This window comes from Sceloporus occidentalis, unplaced genomic scaffold, assembly GCF_023333645.1.
Source record: "Sceloporus occidentalis isolate IW3139 unplaced genomic scaffold, rSceOcc1.0.p SCAF_6, whole genome shotgun sequence".
NCBI classification, from domain to species: domain Eukaryota; kingdom Metazoa; phylum Chordata; class Lepidosauria; order Squamata; family Phrynosomatidae; genus Sceloporus; species Sceloporus occidentalis.
The window spans coordinates 89,559,415-89,575,027 of record NW_028316986.1 but is presented as its reverse complement, the minus strand read 5'-3'; the positions used below and the strand labels follow the sequence as shown (position 1 = coordinate 89,575,027).

General features: G+C 41.3%; 1 protein-coding gene and 1 long non-coding RNA gene across 2 annotated transcripts in view; one reads left to right on the top strand and one right to left on the bottom strand.

Moving 5' to 3' along the window:
- The window catches only part of MAP3K5 (mitogen-activated protein kinase kinase kinase 5), a 155,280-nt gene that overhangs the window by 121,234 nt on the left and 18,433 nt on the right, over nucleotides 1-15,613 (bottom strand). The window lies entirely within an intron of this gene.
- Nucleotides 10,417-14,914, top strand: LOC149311079 (uncharacterized). Its single transcript, XR_016281750.1, has 2 exons — nucleotides 10,417-11,935; nucleotides 12,594-14,914. It is a non-coding gene; the product is annotated as an uncharacterized LOC149311079 (long non-coding RNA).

Sequence of the window (15,613 nt, the reverse complement as noted above, 5' to 3'; positions counted from 1 at the left end):
TTTAAAGTTGCACCCAAAGCTCTCCCTCAAGGGAAGATGGTCCGGGACTTGGCTATGAAGACTCTGCCTGGCTCCTCCTCTGTAGCTGCTGGGAAAGGCAGTTGGTACTGGGCCTGCCTCTCAAGGCTCCGCCTCTGGCCCCTCCTCTTTATATGTTATGCTGGAGGAATGTTCACTACTACAGTGTAAAACAAAAGCAGTGGTAAGCCTAGGTAGTTCTAAACATTTGAAATAATGGTCTTATCAACAACAACAGCAGCAACAACAAAACAGAGAGAAACGGCTCTTCAGTTAGTAAAGTATATCACACTCAACTTCAAAATGTATTAAACCAGTTTAATGTCTTTGGGATCTTTCCAGCCTGATCCACTAAATGCAGCCCTTAATTTCTGGATCAAGCCTTCCTCTCACTGTATCCCAAACATAAGAACTAAGCTCTGGTCCCATGAGAACTGACAATGAAGGCTTTTCCCATGCCATTCTACCTCGACTGAAAGCTGGGCAGGGTGGCTATCTGCTCCAAAGCCCTCTATTAGCCTGGGAACATGGAAAGGAAATCTTTTCTTGGGCTCTATGGCATCCCTTCGCTGCACCAGCTCTTACTGCAAGGTTAGAATGATAGATTAACCAAGCTGTATATTTTGTGCCCAGAAAGGATGCCTGTTTAAAAGCACCCTATTCAAATGACTACAGTACAGCCCAATTCATTTATTAATTTCTCTTACAGGAGGAGGGTGAATAGTGAGACTGATTCCAGATTGTGTTCTCTCCCCAGAATATGATGCATTAACAGGCTATGTGCTGATAGTACTCTCTATTTAACATAATAGTGACATAATTAACACCCACTACAAGAATGTTCAAATGCTTTATTTATCTAGCTTAAGTATTGCAGCATTCCCTTGTCATCTCTTACATTTATGAAGACTGACATACAAGAGAAAAGGTTCATCAGCTCATTCCCAAAACCATACGACTTTCAAGTCATGACGTACAGGCTTCCTGTTTTTGTCCAGGTGATCTTCTTCAGTTTAATACTTGACAGGATCAATGCCATGAGCCCAAATTAATATTCCAAGTCATCATTTGTTTCTTTCGCAATAAATCCATTTCTGTTCCATACCATGGTTCCACAATGAACATTCTCCGGTTCACTCACTACATTGGAATCCTGCTACGTCATATCAATATTCCTAGGATTTGTGCCCATTAAAATCAATGCGAGACATTTCATAAAGCAAACTCCAGCCCACAGAAGGTCAGGCTACAATGAAGTTTAAAATGCCACAAGATTCTTCATCATTACCAAGGCACTATCTCACTTTGACAATGCAATGGCAATACTGATGCCTTTAATAACAGTTAACCTAAACTTCCTTTAAGAGATAGAAGGTAGAAAGGTGGAGACAAGCACAATAACTGAGAAATGAAGGAACTCCTAGATTCATTTATGTAGTTACACAAAACAAATATTAGGTGGTATGACCCAGCTAAAATTAAGCACCATTAAGTCTCACTTGAGTCAAAAGAAGATATTCAAGCACATGTGTAACAACACATAAAATGAAATCTACAATACATAAAATGTAATCCTGAGCATAACTATTCAGAAGTAAAGTCTTGTACAGTTCAAAGGGAGTGACTGCCAGAGAAATGAGCACAGGATTGTAGGCTAAAGTATGCAACCCTTGCTGGTTCATACCATATATATTAATCTAAAAAAGCTTTTAAAAAAATTATTGACCTTTCAACTTGCCTGAATATTTTTAACCCACTAACATATCCACTGGAGGTCAATAAACCAAGAAATACACTAAGAGTGGCTTGTATAGAAGTGTTCGACCCCTCCCACTTCATTTTTCCATATTTTGTTGTTTTACAGCCTGGAATTGAAATGTATAATCTATAGTGGATAGCAACATATAATCAACCTCAATTTAACAGAGATTTTTTGTATTCCACAACAATTGACCAGAAGCTGGCCTTTTTGGCAGTGATGCAGACTCGAGTTGATTGACTTGGACTCAAGACACTTTAATGGTTCAACTCAGCAATAAATGGCACACTGGCATGACCCATGGCTTTCTGGCTTCATCCACTGTAACCAGCAAGCAAGACTTGCTCCCATGAACGAGGGGGAGAACAAGAGCAAAAGAAACCCTCCCTGGTATGAGGAACCTGTCTGTTGAAATGTTTTGCTAAAGAAGAAGGTGGTACAGCGACCACAGTCAAGGAAGGGGAAAGGCCCCCAAGATGGTGACAATGGTGGTAGTAGTCAAGCAGCTCCTCTCAAAGGGGGAAGGAGGTGTCATGGTCCTGGTGTGGCTCTCGCCTTCACCTCTGCCCAAGCTCCATAGAGAAGCAGAAGCCTTGGAGCAGCTCCCACAAAGTAATACACTAGAAAGCCATCGAGAACATCCTCCGCTTCCTTTCCTAAATGAAAACATCCTGCTTCGTCTAGTGAGGGGCTGCCTGGGGAGCAAGGGCAACTGCTGAACAGGATGAAAAGGGGAGTGTGAGTACTTGGTGGGGTGACAGAGAGAGAAAGAGGCAAACTTACATCTAATTGCCTCGTTTGCCAATGCTCTTTTCTTCCCTCCTTTCCCCAGTTCAGTACAGTTTACGTCCTCTTCTCAGAATTGAACTGAAATCATTCCCAAGGTCTCCCAGTGGATTTCCATGGCCAAGTGGAGAATCAAACCTTGGTCTCTAGAGTCATAGTCCAATGCTCAAACCACTACACATTTCAATTCCAGGCTATAAAATAACAAAATGTGGGGAAATTAAGTTCCTCACTCCTACTTAGCAGTCAGCCACTGTGATTGACAGGGATATGCCCCCCTGTTGCTCAAGAAGCACCTGACTGACATTCCCACCCACTCTCCCATGTGAGTGATTTCAAGCACCATAGAGAATTGCAACAGGAGATCTGCTTCTGTTTATCACACTGGAAATCATTCATGAGACGTGGCCCGGGGGGGGGGGGGGGGAGGAGATTGCACTGGGTGCTTCTCAAGCGAAAAGGAACAGGCCCTTGTTGACTGCAGTAACTGCTTTCCATTAAATGAATTCATCTTGTAGCACTGTAGCTACAGTGCTTACACATACATGTCTACCACATAACATTCTGGACAACATCATTAGTGAATATGCTGAACATATAACACAGGCATAGAAAACAATACAGTCCCCTGCCTGTGTCAATCATGGCAAGGCCCCTTCCCCAAAACCATTTTCTCTGTGACCCTCACTCAGAAAACTTCAAAAACCTGGTGATCTGTCATTATAACAGTAGCATGTGGCTTTAAAAAACATCATAAGAGAGAGCTTACATACAAGCGTTTCTCAACATTAAACACATGCCAAACAAGTATGCACAGGTGGGGGTGAAAATCTCAGTCAGTCACCCACATTCCCTTCAATTTCCGAAGATATCCAATGCTGGGATGCCTCGGGTACTAGAGCACATGTGTGAGATTCAGAGCAGAACCTGTCACGATAAAGCTGTCCTCTCCCACAGCAAATTTAGAAGACTGTATTACAAATGCAGGCCTTTTTTGTTTGTTTGTTCTTTAAACAGGCAGCATAACAAATGAAAAACACTTGTCATTATAATACAAGCAATTATAGAATGACTTTTGACAGATTCCCATAATATCAGAGGTTGAGTGCTATTTACTGGAGTAGTGGTGAGCACAAATATTTCACTTTGTGATTAGGTTCCTGTCTGCACTGGCACAGACAGTCTCGAGCATCCTGACCCCAGAGCTGCCCCTACCCTTCCCTGTGGCAAAGGCCCTCCATTCCGATGCCGGGCAGGTGACTGCACACACATCCTCCTCAATCATTTAGTATGTCTGCGTTGCTTTGGTCTGAAGTCAAAATAAGGTAACCAGCCTCAGTCACATGGCTGAGCACCTCATTCTAACCACAGAGTGAATGAGCAGCAGTGGCAGTGATAGACACACTAGGCAGCAGAGCAAGACGTGTTTCAAACAGTCACTTGCTGTTGGAACAGCAAGAGGGCTCCGGATCTTACAGGAAAGTCTAGGGCAAATAGTAAGATATTTTAATATGTGTTAAAGTTGTTATACTCCAGTTCTGGTGCTGAACAGACTGGCCATCATCCGTTCTGTTCACACCAGGACAGCGGTTTGAGCCATGCACCATCCGGTCTCCCTGCTGAGAGGACAGAGGAAGCCCTTTTATTTGGTCCATATAGACAGGGTCCAGGGCAAGATTTAACTGTCTGATTGCTAGCACTACGCTTCTACAGTGTGACACTGCTATCCTAAATATTACACTAAGCTACATATAGGATGTATTTTATATTTCTAGAGCAATATTTATATTTACAAAGCAACCACGAAGTGCACAGATAGGCTCAAAGAAGACCCACTACTCTACTGAACGACAAGGTCTAGATCAAGATAACGTGTCAATATAATCAGTCATTAGAGGCACAATGCATCATCAAACAGAGAATTATTTTTCCGCCATTATTATAGAATAAAAGAAATCCAAGTTCATGAAGTCTAAATTTATGGGGGGGGGGGGGGGGGAAGGATTACATTATCACCATTTTTAAAAATCCAATAAGCATGCAATAAACCAAAGCTTGGTGTTTGCAATCTAAAAAATAAACATTATGAACCTCTGCAAGAAACACAGGGCACACTGGCATGTAATTACACAGAACATTATTCACCTGAATGTAATTATCACTTAATCATCCAAATCTGTGAATCTTATACCATGATTTATTATTTAATAAGCTATCACAGGCCTGTGCTTCATACCGCATCAGTCAGTGCCTTAGCACTGTAAGGATAGGAATCACGTAGCACCCCAGAGCTTTTTTTCCTGAAAGTCCCAGCAGCTCGAGTCACCATAGCCAATGGTGAAGAATGCTAGGAGATGCAGTCAAACCATATCTGAAGGGCCACATGTTTGGGAAGTTATGGGAAAATATGTAATGAGGGAGGGGAGAAGAAAAATTGCTATTTCACAATGAAATTCAAAATTGTGTGTGTACATATATTTATTTAAAACATTTTTATCTTTCACTGTTCGAAAAAAGTCTCAAAGCAGCCTGCATTATTAAAATGTGCATTAAAAATAAATCCAGCAGTACAGCAACAAATATAGCAAATAATGCAGCGTTAATGCTCACTATTAAAGAATACTTGAATAAAGAACTGTTTTTACAAACTGCCAGAATCAAACTGTTGTCTATGCCATCTCAGTAGTAAGAAGAAACCCCTCCCAGACAGTAGGTGCCACCCCTCAAAAGGCCCAGTTCCCCATGCCTGGTAATATTCCACAGACTGACATGATCAACAAGGCCCTCTGAAGACTTCAGGATTCTACTGTAGGAGTGGGGTGACCTTACTGGTCCCTCTGACAACCTAGTAGAAGCTGCATCACCACCAGTATATACAATTGCAACTATAGTTGTTGTCCAATTTCAACAGCAGCTCTTTCAGTTCTCTGTGGCAGTGGTAATTTCATCATGTGGTGCCATGGAGCACTAAGGCATGTGCTGATAAACACATGGAAAGGATGGAAAAAAGGGACTGGAAAAGCAGAAGGAAAGTGTGGTTTTAGGTAAGACAATAGAACAAGGTTCACAGGAAAGGACTTGATGAGACCAAATAGTCCACAAGCTGCATACCACCTACCCCAGTCTAACGTGTTCAAGTAACCTGAACCCAAACTGTTCACAGTTTTATGCATCAAAAATAACACCATGAGCATAGCTTGACAACTAAAAGAACAAAAGCATAACACATGCACAGTCAGGTCCCAGCTGCAGTATCCAAGCCAGTCCTAACGGTAAGCCCTATAGTGCTTTACAATGGTGCAACTGCTAGGGGACCAGCGCAAGCTTCATAGCAGCCCTGTTTCCCCAACTCAGTTTATTGGCTTTCATCCTACCCATCTAAACACCAGTTTAGGTGTGCTTGGCTTCTCCTAATTCAGATGTAACAGAGAAACAAGACCTCTCTATCATCATTATACTGCTAACACCTCACTGCAAACCTCATAATGACCACTTAAATTTGTAATGTCTAATCCAGTGATTCCCAACCTTTGGTCCTTCAGATGATTTGGATTTCAGCTCCCATAATTCCTGACTGTTGGCCTGGATAGCTGAGCCTTCTGGGAGCTGAAGTCCAAAACAAATGGAAAACCAAACATTGGGAACCTCTGCTAATAGCACTATTTTAAAAAACATTTTGTTCATGGCGTCTTTTCTTATTTGTGAAGCTAAACAGTAACTCAATAATCAAGGCTCATTATCATAGTGGGGCCTCTCTAGGCAAGACTCCAAGCACTAAAAGAAGGTCCCTTTCATCTGTTTAGGAACAAGCCCAATCCAAACAATTCTCAGGTAAGAAAGCAAAGCTATATTTGAACAAACCCTAGCTAACCCAGTGCAGGCTGCACTGCAGATGTCCCAGGGGTGAGAGGGATCGAAACCTCCTCGGAAAGAAATATGCACAATTAAAACTAAAAATTTTAACTAGCTCATTTGTATTCCACAATACTTATTTCAATAACTGGCAATAACTATAACGCTGAAACTTATCTTCTGCCACTCTAAACGGCACATGTTGTGGGCTCTGCTAGGTCAGGGAGATCTGTTAGTGAGGAACAATTTTGTTTTAGGAGCAAATGTCTGTTTCAAGAATAGAAAGAAGAGGTGGTGTAGGTGTATCATTTCACAGTAAATTCCAGAACATCCTAAAATAAATTTTGACTTGTTCTGCAACCAATGCTCTGGCTTCTCTTTAAGTGTGTTCATCATATCGTCTCAAATGGAAAACTGTGGAATGTAGCCATTCCTCCAAGTTAATTCTAAGCTAAGCAAGACACTATCAGAAAAGAATCCATGGAATTTAGGAAGAAACAGTTTCTCTGTTTCTTCCACTCCCTATGGTTTTGCATGTAGACCCAGGGTTGCCATAAGTCAGGACCTCCAAACCGGGACAAATGTAGGACAAATGTAAGGCAACATTTTCAAATGTAGGACACATTTTATTAAAAATGGAGGACACGCAAAAAATTGAGTTTTTTTTTTTAAATGTTAATATAAATGCATGTTTTTTAGGCATGATCAAAATGGAGGACATTTTGGCATTATTCCTAGACAGATGGCAGAAATGTACTTGCCCTCGGGTTCAACTGTACTTCTCAGAAGTGTGTACTTGGTCAAGGGACTGTGGTTTTTCTTCACTGCGCATGAGTTTGTAAAAATCACAGCAAGTTACATTGGCCGTGCCTCAGAGGCTTGTTGATATCAATATCACCACCATCATCATCACCACTATAATTGTCCTAGAAAGGCAGACTTGTTAGCATTCAAAGCGCCATAAATACACAGAAAATGTACTTACATATATTTAATAATAAAAAAATAATGGAAAAAAAACAAGGCAGGGTTGTATATATTTAATAATAAAAATTAATGTAATAAAATAAAAAAACAAGCAATAATAAAAATCAATGAAATAAAATGAAATGAAAAAGCAATAATAAAAATCAATGAAATAAAATAAAATAAAAAGCAATAATAAACATTAATAAAATAATATAAAAACAAGCAATAAAATTAATAAAATAAAATAAAAACAAGCAATCATAAAAATAAATGAAATAAAATAAAAAAGCAATAATAAAAATTAATAAAATAAAAAAACAAAAAAAAAGTATTTTATATTTTTAAAAATTACTGTAATTAAAAAAAACACAAACCCAAGGCAGACCTGAAATGGCCACTGACTCACTTTTTCACCTCCTCCTCCTCTTCATCCTCCCCATCTCCTCCTCTTCATCCTCCCCATCTCCTCCTCTTCATCCTCCCCACCTCCTCCTCTTCATCCTCCCCACCTCCTCCTCTTCATCCTCCCCATCTCCTCCTCTTCATCCTCCCATCTCCTCTTCATCCTCCCCCTCCTCCTCGGCGCAAGGGCTCCTTGGGAAGCTCCGTGTGAGGGCACGCAAGTGGGGGATGCGCGCGCGCTGCCGCTGGCCCATGCTGCAGCCGGGGCGGCGCACACAAGGGAAGAGGAGCCCGTCCCCTTTGGCCAGCTGGCCAATGGCCGGCTGGCCCAAGAGAACGAGCTCCTCCATCATAGCCCTGCGCACGGGTGGGAAAGCCCCACCACAGGTGGCGGCGCTGGCGAGGAGCAGGAGGGCGGCACTGCCCAAGAAGAGGAGGAGGTGGGTTGGTGGCCAGCCGCAATAGCGGCCACAGCAATGGCCGCATGAGCGGGGGCCCGGAGCCGGGACAAAGGCTGGGGTTGGGGGGAACCGGACCGGGGCAGGCAGGGGGGCCCCAAAAGCGGGTTTGTCCCGGGGGCCACAGGGATATGGCATCCCTATGCCCAGGTTGAGAAAGGCTGCCCTTTGATTTGCACTGAGGCTCTAAACTGTAAATAGAAATGTTGTCTTCCCGTTTGAGGCTCAGACATGCCACTGAAGCGCAGCAAAGCATTTGATAAAGTCTCCCATGATATTTTGATTAGCAAACTGATTAGATGTGGACTAAATAGAAACACCATCCTCTGAGGCTGAGAGACTGTGACTTGCCCAGGGTCACCCAGTGGGTTTACATGGCCAAGCCGGCATTTGAACCCTGGTCTCCAAAGTTGTAGTCCGACACTCAAACCACTACCCTTACTCATTCAGCCAATATTCCTCTGGCCTGTTTAATTATCTAGGGGCCCATTCCCACTTGCACTTTAAAGCGATTTCCGATTCGGCTTTGCTCCGTGTTGGAAATCAATTCCAAAAGGTCCCTTGCTCCCATTACGACACCAGATCTTTTCCTTACCCCAATGTAATCGCTTTCGTTCCCACTAGTAGTGCTGCTTTAAAATCTCCCATCAATCATCTGTGACCTAAACAACAGCCAGGGCAGCCTGGCATGGGAATTTGGGGGTGGAGGGGGGGAAAGACTTCTTCAGAGGAGGTTTGCCCTTCTCTTCCCCTGAGGCTGAGAGAGTGTGACCCACCCAAGCTCACCCAATGGGGAACGAGGCAGGAGGATGAAGGCTTGGAAATGGGGAGGAGGAGGAAGGCTTGGAAATGGGGAGGATGTCAGGGATGGCGCAGACAGGCTGGGGACAGAGGACGGCAGAGACAGAGGACACCGAAGATTGGAGGAAGCAGGCCAAGAACGGAGGACAACGAGGATGGACGACGATGGGGATGGAGGAGGCAGGCCAGGAATGGAGAAGACAGGCCGGAAACAGTGCAGGCAGGCCGGGAACAACACAGGAAAATCCCGAATGTAAAAGGTGGCCGATTTTGTTCACTTGGATGGATCGGAGCAGGTTAATGTTGGATTAATGCTCAATGCCCCTGATATGTCTGTAAACAATCTCAAATTTGCAGGATATTCCCAGAATTTAGATCCAGTTTCTGCACAGGATTTGGGCACTTAGCCTCCCGTGTGTGATAAACCTCTATGTCAGAGCAAATCTGAGCGATTTCATCTTCTAAATGGTGGACAAATTCTTTGCAGTGAGCTGTTGAGGGGCTCACCTTCTCCTCTGGACCAGATCCCAAAAGATGCCTGAAACCACTCAGCTGAACCGTTCTGTGCAGCTGCAATAGCTTTAGCCACAAGATACAAGGTTAACAACATGAACAATAACAACAACAAGCAGGAAATAAATAATAAAGGGAATATACACACCAAACCTGGCTTGTTTGTAGGCACTGCTTGTTACCTGGTTGCACGACACAACAGTGGCTGAAATTTCCTGTTCTACACAACCATTTAAGGTACACGAGCCAGATAGCATCATGGATGCCAGCCATGAGCCTTTGACTTCAAATAATAGTACCCTTTGCCCACTCCATCTCATCAAGTTCCTTTTTGAATTGCTTTGCCCAAAACTGGACACAGTATTCCAGGTGAGGTCTGAACAAAGCAGAATAGAGTGGCACTATGACTTCCCTTGATCTAAACATTAAACTCCTATTTATGCAGCCTAGAATTGCATTGGCTTTTTTAGCTGCTGCATCACACTGTTGGCTCATCTTTAGCCTGTGGTCTACTAAGACTCCTAGATCCTTTTCTTATGTACTGTTATACTGGGCTCATGCACTTGGCAAGTGAAAAAAGACTTTGTGTAACACTTCACTGTCAGAGACTTTCTTAATTGAGATGTGTCTGTAGTCCACAGCCAACATGACAACTAGCCATTGACAGTTACATTTTGCATGAATTTGTCCATCCCCTTTTAAATTGATCCAAGCTGGCAACCACCAGCATGTCTCCATTTATTACATGCACCTAGAAACCCCCCTCCCTTGCTTTCCGTTGTCATAGCATGGCAACTGTGATGCTTGCTATGACTCTGTATTGTGATGCGCTTATGGTTCTGGCTACAGTTGCATTTCATCAGTTAAGCTCTTGCTGGGAGAAGAGTAGGGAAAGCAGAGCCTGGTTCCCCAATGAGTTTAAGATGGGAAAGGGAAGAGTAAAGGATAGGGTTTAGAGACAGCATGGTGTAATGGTTTGAGCATCGCACTGCATCCCTGGAGACCAGGATTCAAAGCCCTGCTTGGCTATGGAGTCCAATAGAGTGATCCGGGGGAGGTCCCAAAACAAGGCAAAGGACTTAGTTTTATTCCTCGTGTGTTTGGAGAAAACACCTGGGGTAGGACAACAAAGGTAGATGTAAGTTAAAATCATTTGGATGAGGAAAGTAAAGTATTTTGTCTTCTGTTACCAAGGAAGATATTCAAGTCAATATCTCTTAGTGCTAAATTAATGAGATGTCATTGGATCATGATTTGTTTGGGTTTCGCTGCCAGTTAGAATCCATAATATCCAAAGCCCACAAAGCAGTGATACCTTTATTGTCGCAATTGAAATGCACAGAATACCTGTTTTGAAGTCTGACTGGCTTCTTCTTCAGGAAAGATGCTAAGAATCAGACAGGAGAAAAATATATATGATAATATTAGTTGAGATATGGCTGTTCCCAGTTCAGATGGTATTGGAAGGAAATTCATGAAGGTAGATATCCCTCCTTTTCAGGACATACAAACATTAAGTTTCATTAGCAAGACAAAATGATAATCCATTTTTCCTTACCTGATGCAATATATCCAGGTATCCTCTTCTTTTTTTTCTCCCCTCCTAACACTTTTAAATTCACTTTAGGATTGCCATAAGTCGAAAATGACTTGAAGGCACCTCTTTGTTTCAATATTTTCTCCAAACACATGAGGAATAAAATTAACATGATAATGGCATGGCTTCTAAAAATGAAAGAGACAAAAATGCCTTTGTCAGAAACCTAGAAATGCCAGACCTGAGATTGTATTATTACGCGTGTTGCTTAAATTGGATAGAATATTGGATAGACCTAAAAGATGAATAATTGTTAGATCTGGAAGGTTTTAATCTGAGATATGGCTGGCATGCCCACCTCTGGTTTGGAAAGGTGGAATTCAATGCAGAATTCAAAGACCATATAGTAAGGAGAGCCCTATGGAAGGTATGGAATATATGTAAAGGGAAAAGATATAGACAAATGCCAGATTGGATATCACTCCAAGAGGCGCTGATGAAAAAAGGGGGAAAAGAAGGAAAAGAATGGCTAAGATATAGGGATATACTAAAGATAGAAAAGGGAAAGGCAAGGATCAGAACAAAGGAAGAATTAATAGCAGAAGGGCACGACATCCATTGGTTTTTCTACTTTCAATTACATGAGAGATATAAAAAAGAAATTAAACAATATGGCATAGCACAAAACAAGAAGGAATTAGATCTGATCCTAATGGATAGGAAAGGGAAAACAATTTCAAAATTCTATAATTTGTATATAATATATCTTGACAAGGCCTACAATAATGATGGAAGAAAGAGACTGTGAGATTGCCACCTTCAGCTCGACACATGAAACAGGTATAGTTTAAAGTTATAGATACGTGGCACCCCGAAAAGGAAATTAAACTGTCACCAGAGGTTTTGTAAGCATAGGATTTAAGAGATAAGATTCTGCACACTCTTAGTAATTACTCAAAAGAGGAGCCGTATAGTGAGATAAAGGCATGTATTTCTTTATTCGGGGGAATATTTAAGATTGTAGCTGATAAGAATAGTAATGATACAGTATAGAAACAGAAGAAGGGGGGAGAAAAAGTATGAATATTAATCTAAAATGTTGAAACAAGAAGAGATTGTGCATTTTTTAAAATTTGTAAATATTTCAATAAAGATTAAACATTTAATATTAAAAATAAATAAAAATAATTTTAAAAAAAGAAACCTAGAAATGCTGCATGAAGAAGAAGCGGCTTCTGTAGTTACTTTCTGAGTAGTTACAACTATAGTTTTAGTGCCTGATATTTAATGGTTTCGGTGTTATAAGTATCTCTGAGAGTTGCTTCAGGTAGGAAGGTGGCAAGGTCAATCAATTACAATGCCAGCCTGAAAGGATAAGGCAGAATGAACATCGTCACAGGTTGGCATTGTTGAGATGTTTACAAGGATAACAACAAGCATGTAGAACTTATACAGACAAATATGACCAGCAATATGATTGGCAATGCATTTTTTCCAGCCTTGACCAAATGCACCTGGAAAACACAGGTAAGGAACCCAAGTCAAGCGACGTGAAAAGTCTGGAATGAATCAGGTAATGTATTTTATCTATGCAGAACGTCATTGACCCTGATTCTCAAGAAAGAGAGGTAAGTATTTTTATGTGATTTTATTTTGACATTGTATTTTATTCCAGCTTTGACCAAATGCACCTGGAAATCACAGGTAAGGAACCCAGGTCAAGGGACTTGAAAAGTTTGCTAAATGCTCATTGTTCTAAATGTTTAAAAGTACTGCACCATTTTTAGCTGAAACTGTAGCCAGGTCATTAATTCAATTTCTTCCCGAAAGGAAAAAGCTGCTGTTTTTCTCCGTTTTACCTTCAGCTTATTTTCGCGTTATTTCAGGTTTGCAGGAATGTCGTGTGACAGACTTCACGCATTTGTGGGTGCTTTTTCCCCAATTCATTAAATCTAGTTTAAATCCCGTTTCTGAACAGGATCTCGCTCAAGTGATAAGGTACAATGGCTGCTACTGGTCTTGAAACCTCCCAACTCTTGAAGATGATCAAGATTAAGCATTTCAGTAACTAAATTCTTTTGCAATTCCTTTTCTAGGCCAAATGCACCTGGAAAACACAGGTAAGGAACCCAGATCAAGCAACGTAAAAAGTTTGGAATGAATCAGGTAATGTATTTTATCTATGCAGTTCTTGATAGACCCTGATTCTCAAGAAAGAGAGGTAGGTATTTTTATTTTTATTTATTTTATTTTACAGCGCTCTTTTTTCCAGCTTTGACCAAATGCACCTGGAAAATACAGGTAAGGAACCCAGGTCAAGTGAATTTAAAAGTTTGGAATGCATCAGGTAATGTATTTTATCTATGCAGTATGTCACTGACCCTGATTCTCAAAAAGAGAGGTAAGTATTTATATTTTTATCTATTTTATTTTACAGCGCACTTTTTTCCAGCTTTGGCCAAATGCACCTGGAAAACACAGGTAAGAAACCCAGGTCAAGGGACGTGAAAAGTTTGGAATGAATCAGGTAATGTATTTTATCTATGCAGTACATGATAGACCCTGATTCTCAAGAAAGAGAGGTAGGTATTTTTATTTTATTTTATTTTATTTTACAGCGCACTTTTTCCCATCTTTGACCAAATGCACCTGGAAAACACAGGTAAGGAACCAAGTCAAGGGACTTGAAACGTTAGAAATGCATCAGGTAATGTATTTTATCTATGCAGTATGTCACTGACCCTGATTCTCAAAAAGAGAGGTAAGTATTTATATTTTTATCTATTTTATTTTACAGCGCACTTTTTTCCAGCTTTGGCCAAATGCACCTGGAAAACACAGGTAAGAAACCCAGGTCAAGGGACGTGAAAAGTTTGGAATGAATCAGGTAATGTATTTTATCTATGCAGTACATGATAGACCCTGATTCTCAAGAAAGAGAGGTAGGTATTTTTATTTTATTTTATTTTATTTTACAGTGCACTTTTTCCCATCTTTGACCAAATGCACCTGGAAAACACAGGTAAGGAACCAAGTCAAGGGACTTGAAACGTTAGAAATGCATCAGGTAATGTATTTTATCTTTGCAGTACATGATAGACCCTGATTCTCAAGAAAGAGAGGTAAGTATTTTTATGTGATTTTATTTTGACATTGCATTTTATTCCAGCTTAGACCAAATGCACCTGGAAATCACAGGTAAGGAACCCAAGTCAAGGGACTTGAAAAGTTTGCTAAATGCTCATTGTTCTAAATGCTTAAAAGTACTTCACAATTTTTAGCTGAAACTGTAGCCAGGTAATTAATTCAATTTCTTCCCAAAAGGTTTTTTCACGTTATTTCACGTTTGCAGGAATGTCGTCTGACAGACTTCACGCATTTGTGGTTGCTTTTTTTTTTAATTCATTAAATCTAGTTTAAATCCCGTTTCTGAACAGGATGTCGCTCGTGTGATAAGGTCCAATGGCTGCTACCTGTCTTGAAACCTCCCAACTCTTGCAGATGATCAAGATTAAGCATTTCAGTAACTGAATTCTTTTGCAGTTCCTTTTCTAGGCCAGACTGCTGTCGCCACCCAAAACCTTTGAAGGAGAAGGCGAGAGCATCAGTAGCTAGTGAACCGCTTGTGTATGGCTCTTTCTGACATGCCCAGGGTTGCACTGACCGCCACTTTTGGGGTCGGGAAGGAATTTTCCTCCAGGACAAATTGGCCAGAGATCCTGGAGGTTTTTCGCCTTCCTCTGGGCATCCAGCAGGAGTCACAGATTTAGGGCCTTCGCGTTTATTTTTTAAAGAATAAATGAATAATTTTAACAAGAATTTTCTTAGTCATGGTCTCATTTCCTATGTTTTATTTATGAATTTGCAAAAGTTAAAGCAGACTCTTGGGATCCTACTCTACGAAATGGATTTTCCCTTGCAGTTCTTTGCCTCCTGACTCCCATTCTAGAGAGCTGCCATTTTGCCCCCATTAACCCAAACTACCCTTTTCCAACCCAGGTTACACCACAAGCGTTGGATGGTCATTCAATATGACCACTACCTGGAGTGATGGGAGTTGTAGTCCAAGATACCTTAAGGTGCCACACACACACACACACACACACACACACACACCAAAGCAAACCTTGATTTTGCTATTTTATCTAAGGCATATGTTTTAAAATTATATATTACTATGCCATTGTATTTAATGGGACATAGGCATTCATGAATGTTGATATCGGTGGGGTGGGGTGGGGTCCTGGAAGCAAACTACAGTGGATACCAAGGGCCCATTGTATTTAAAAGGAGAAGAAGAAAGAAAGAATTCATGTCAAGTGTAAGGCTAGCTGGATCTATGTACAGTCGCCCCTCCTAATGCACAGATCTGAGATCTGCGTTCTTGGATATGTACAGAGGGGCGACCTCCACTAATTGCAGTGGTGCTCACACCTGTGCAGTGCTCACAGGAGTGTGCTCCATTCAAACCTATGGGGCTTGAATAAGTGTGAACCTGGTTTTTGCAGTGTGTGTGTG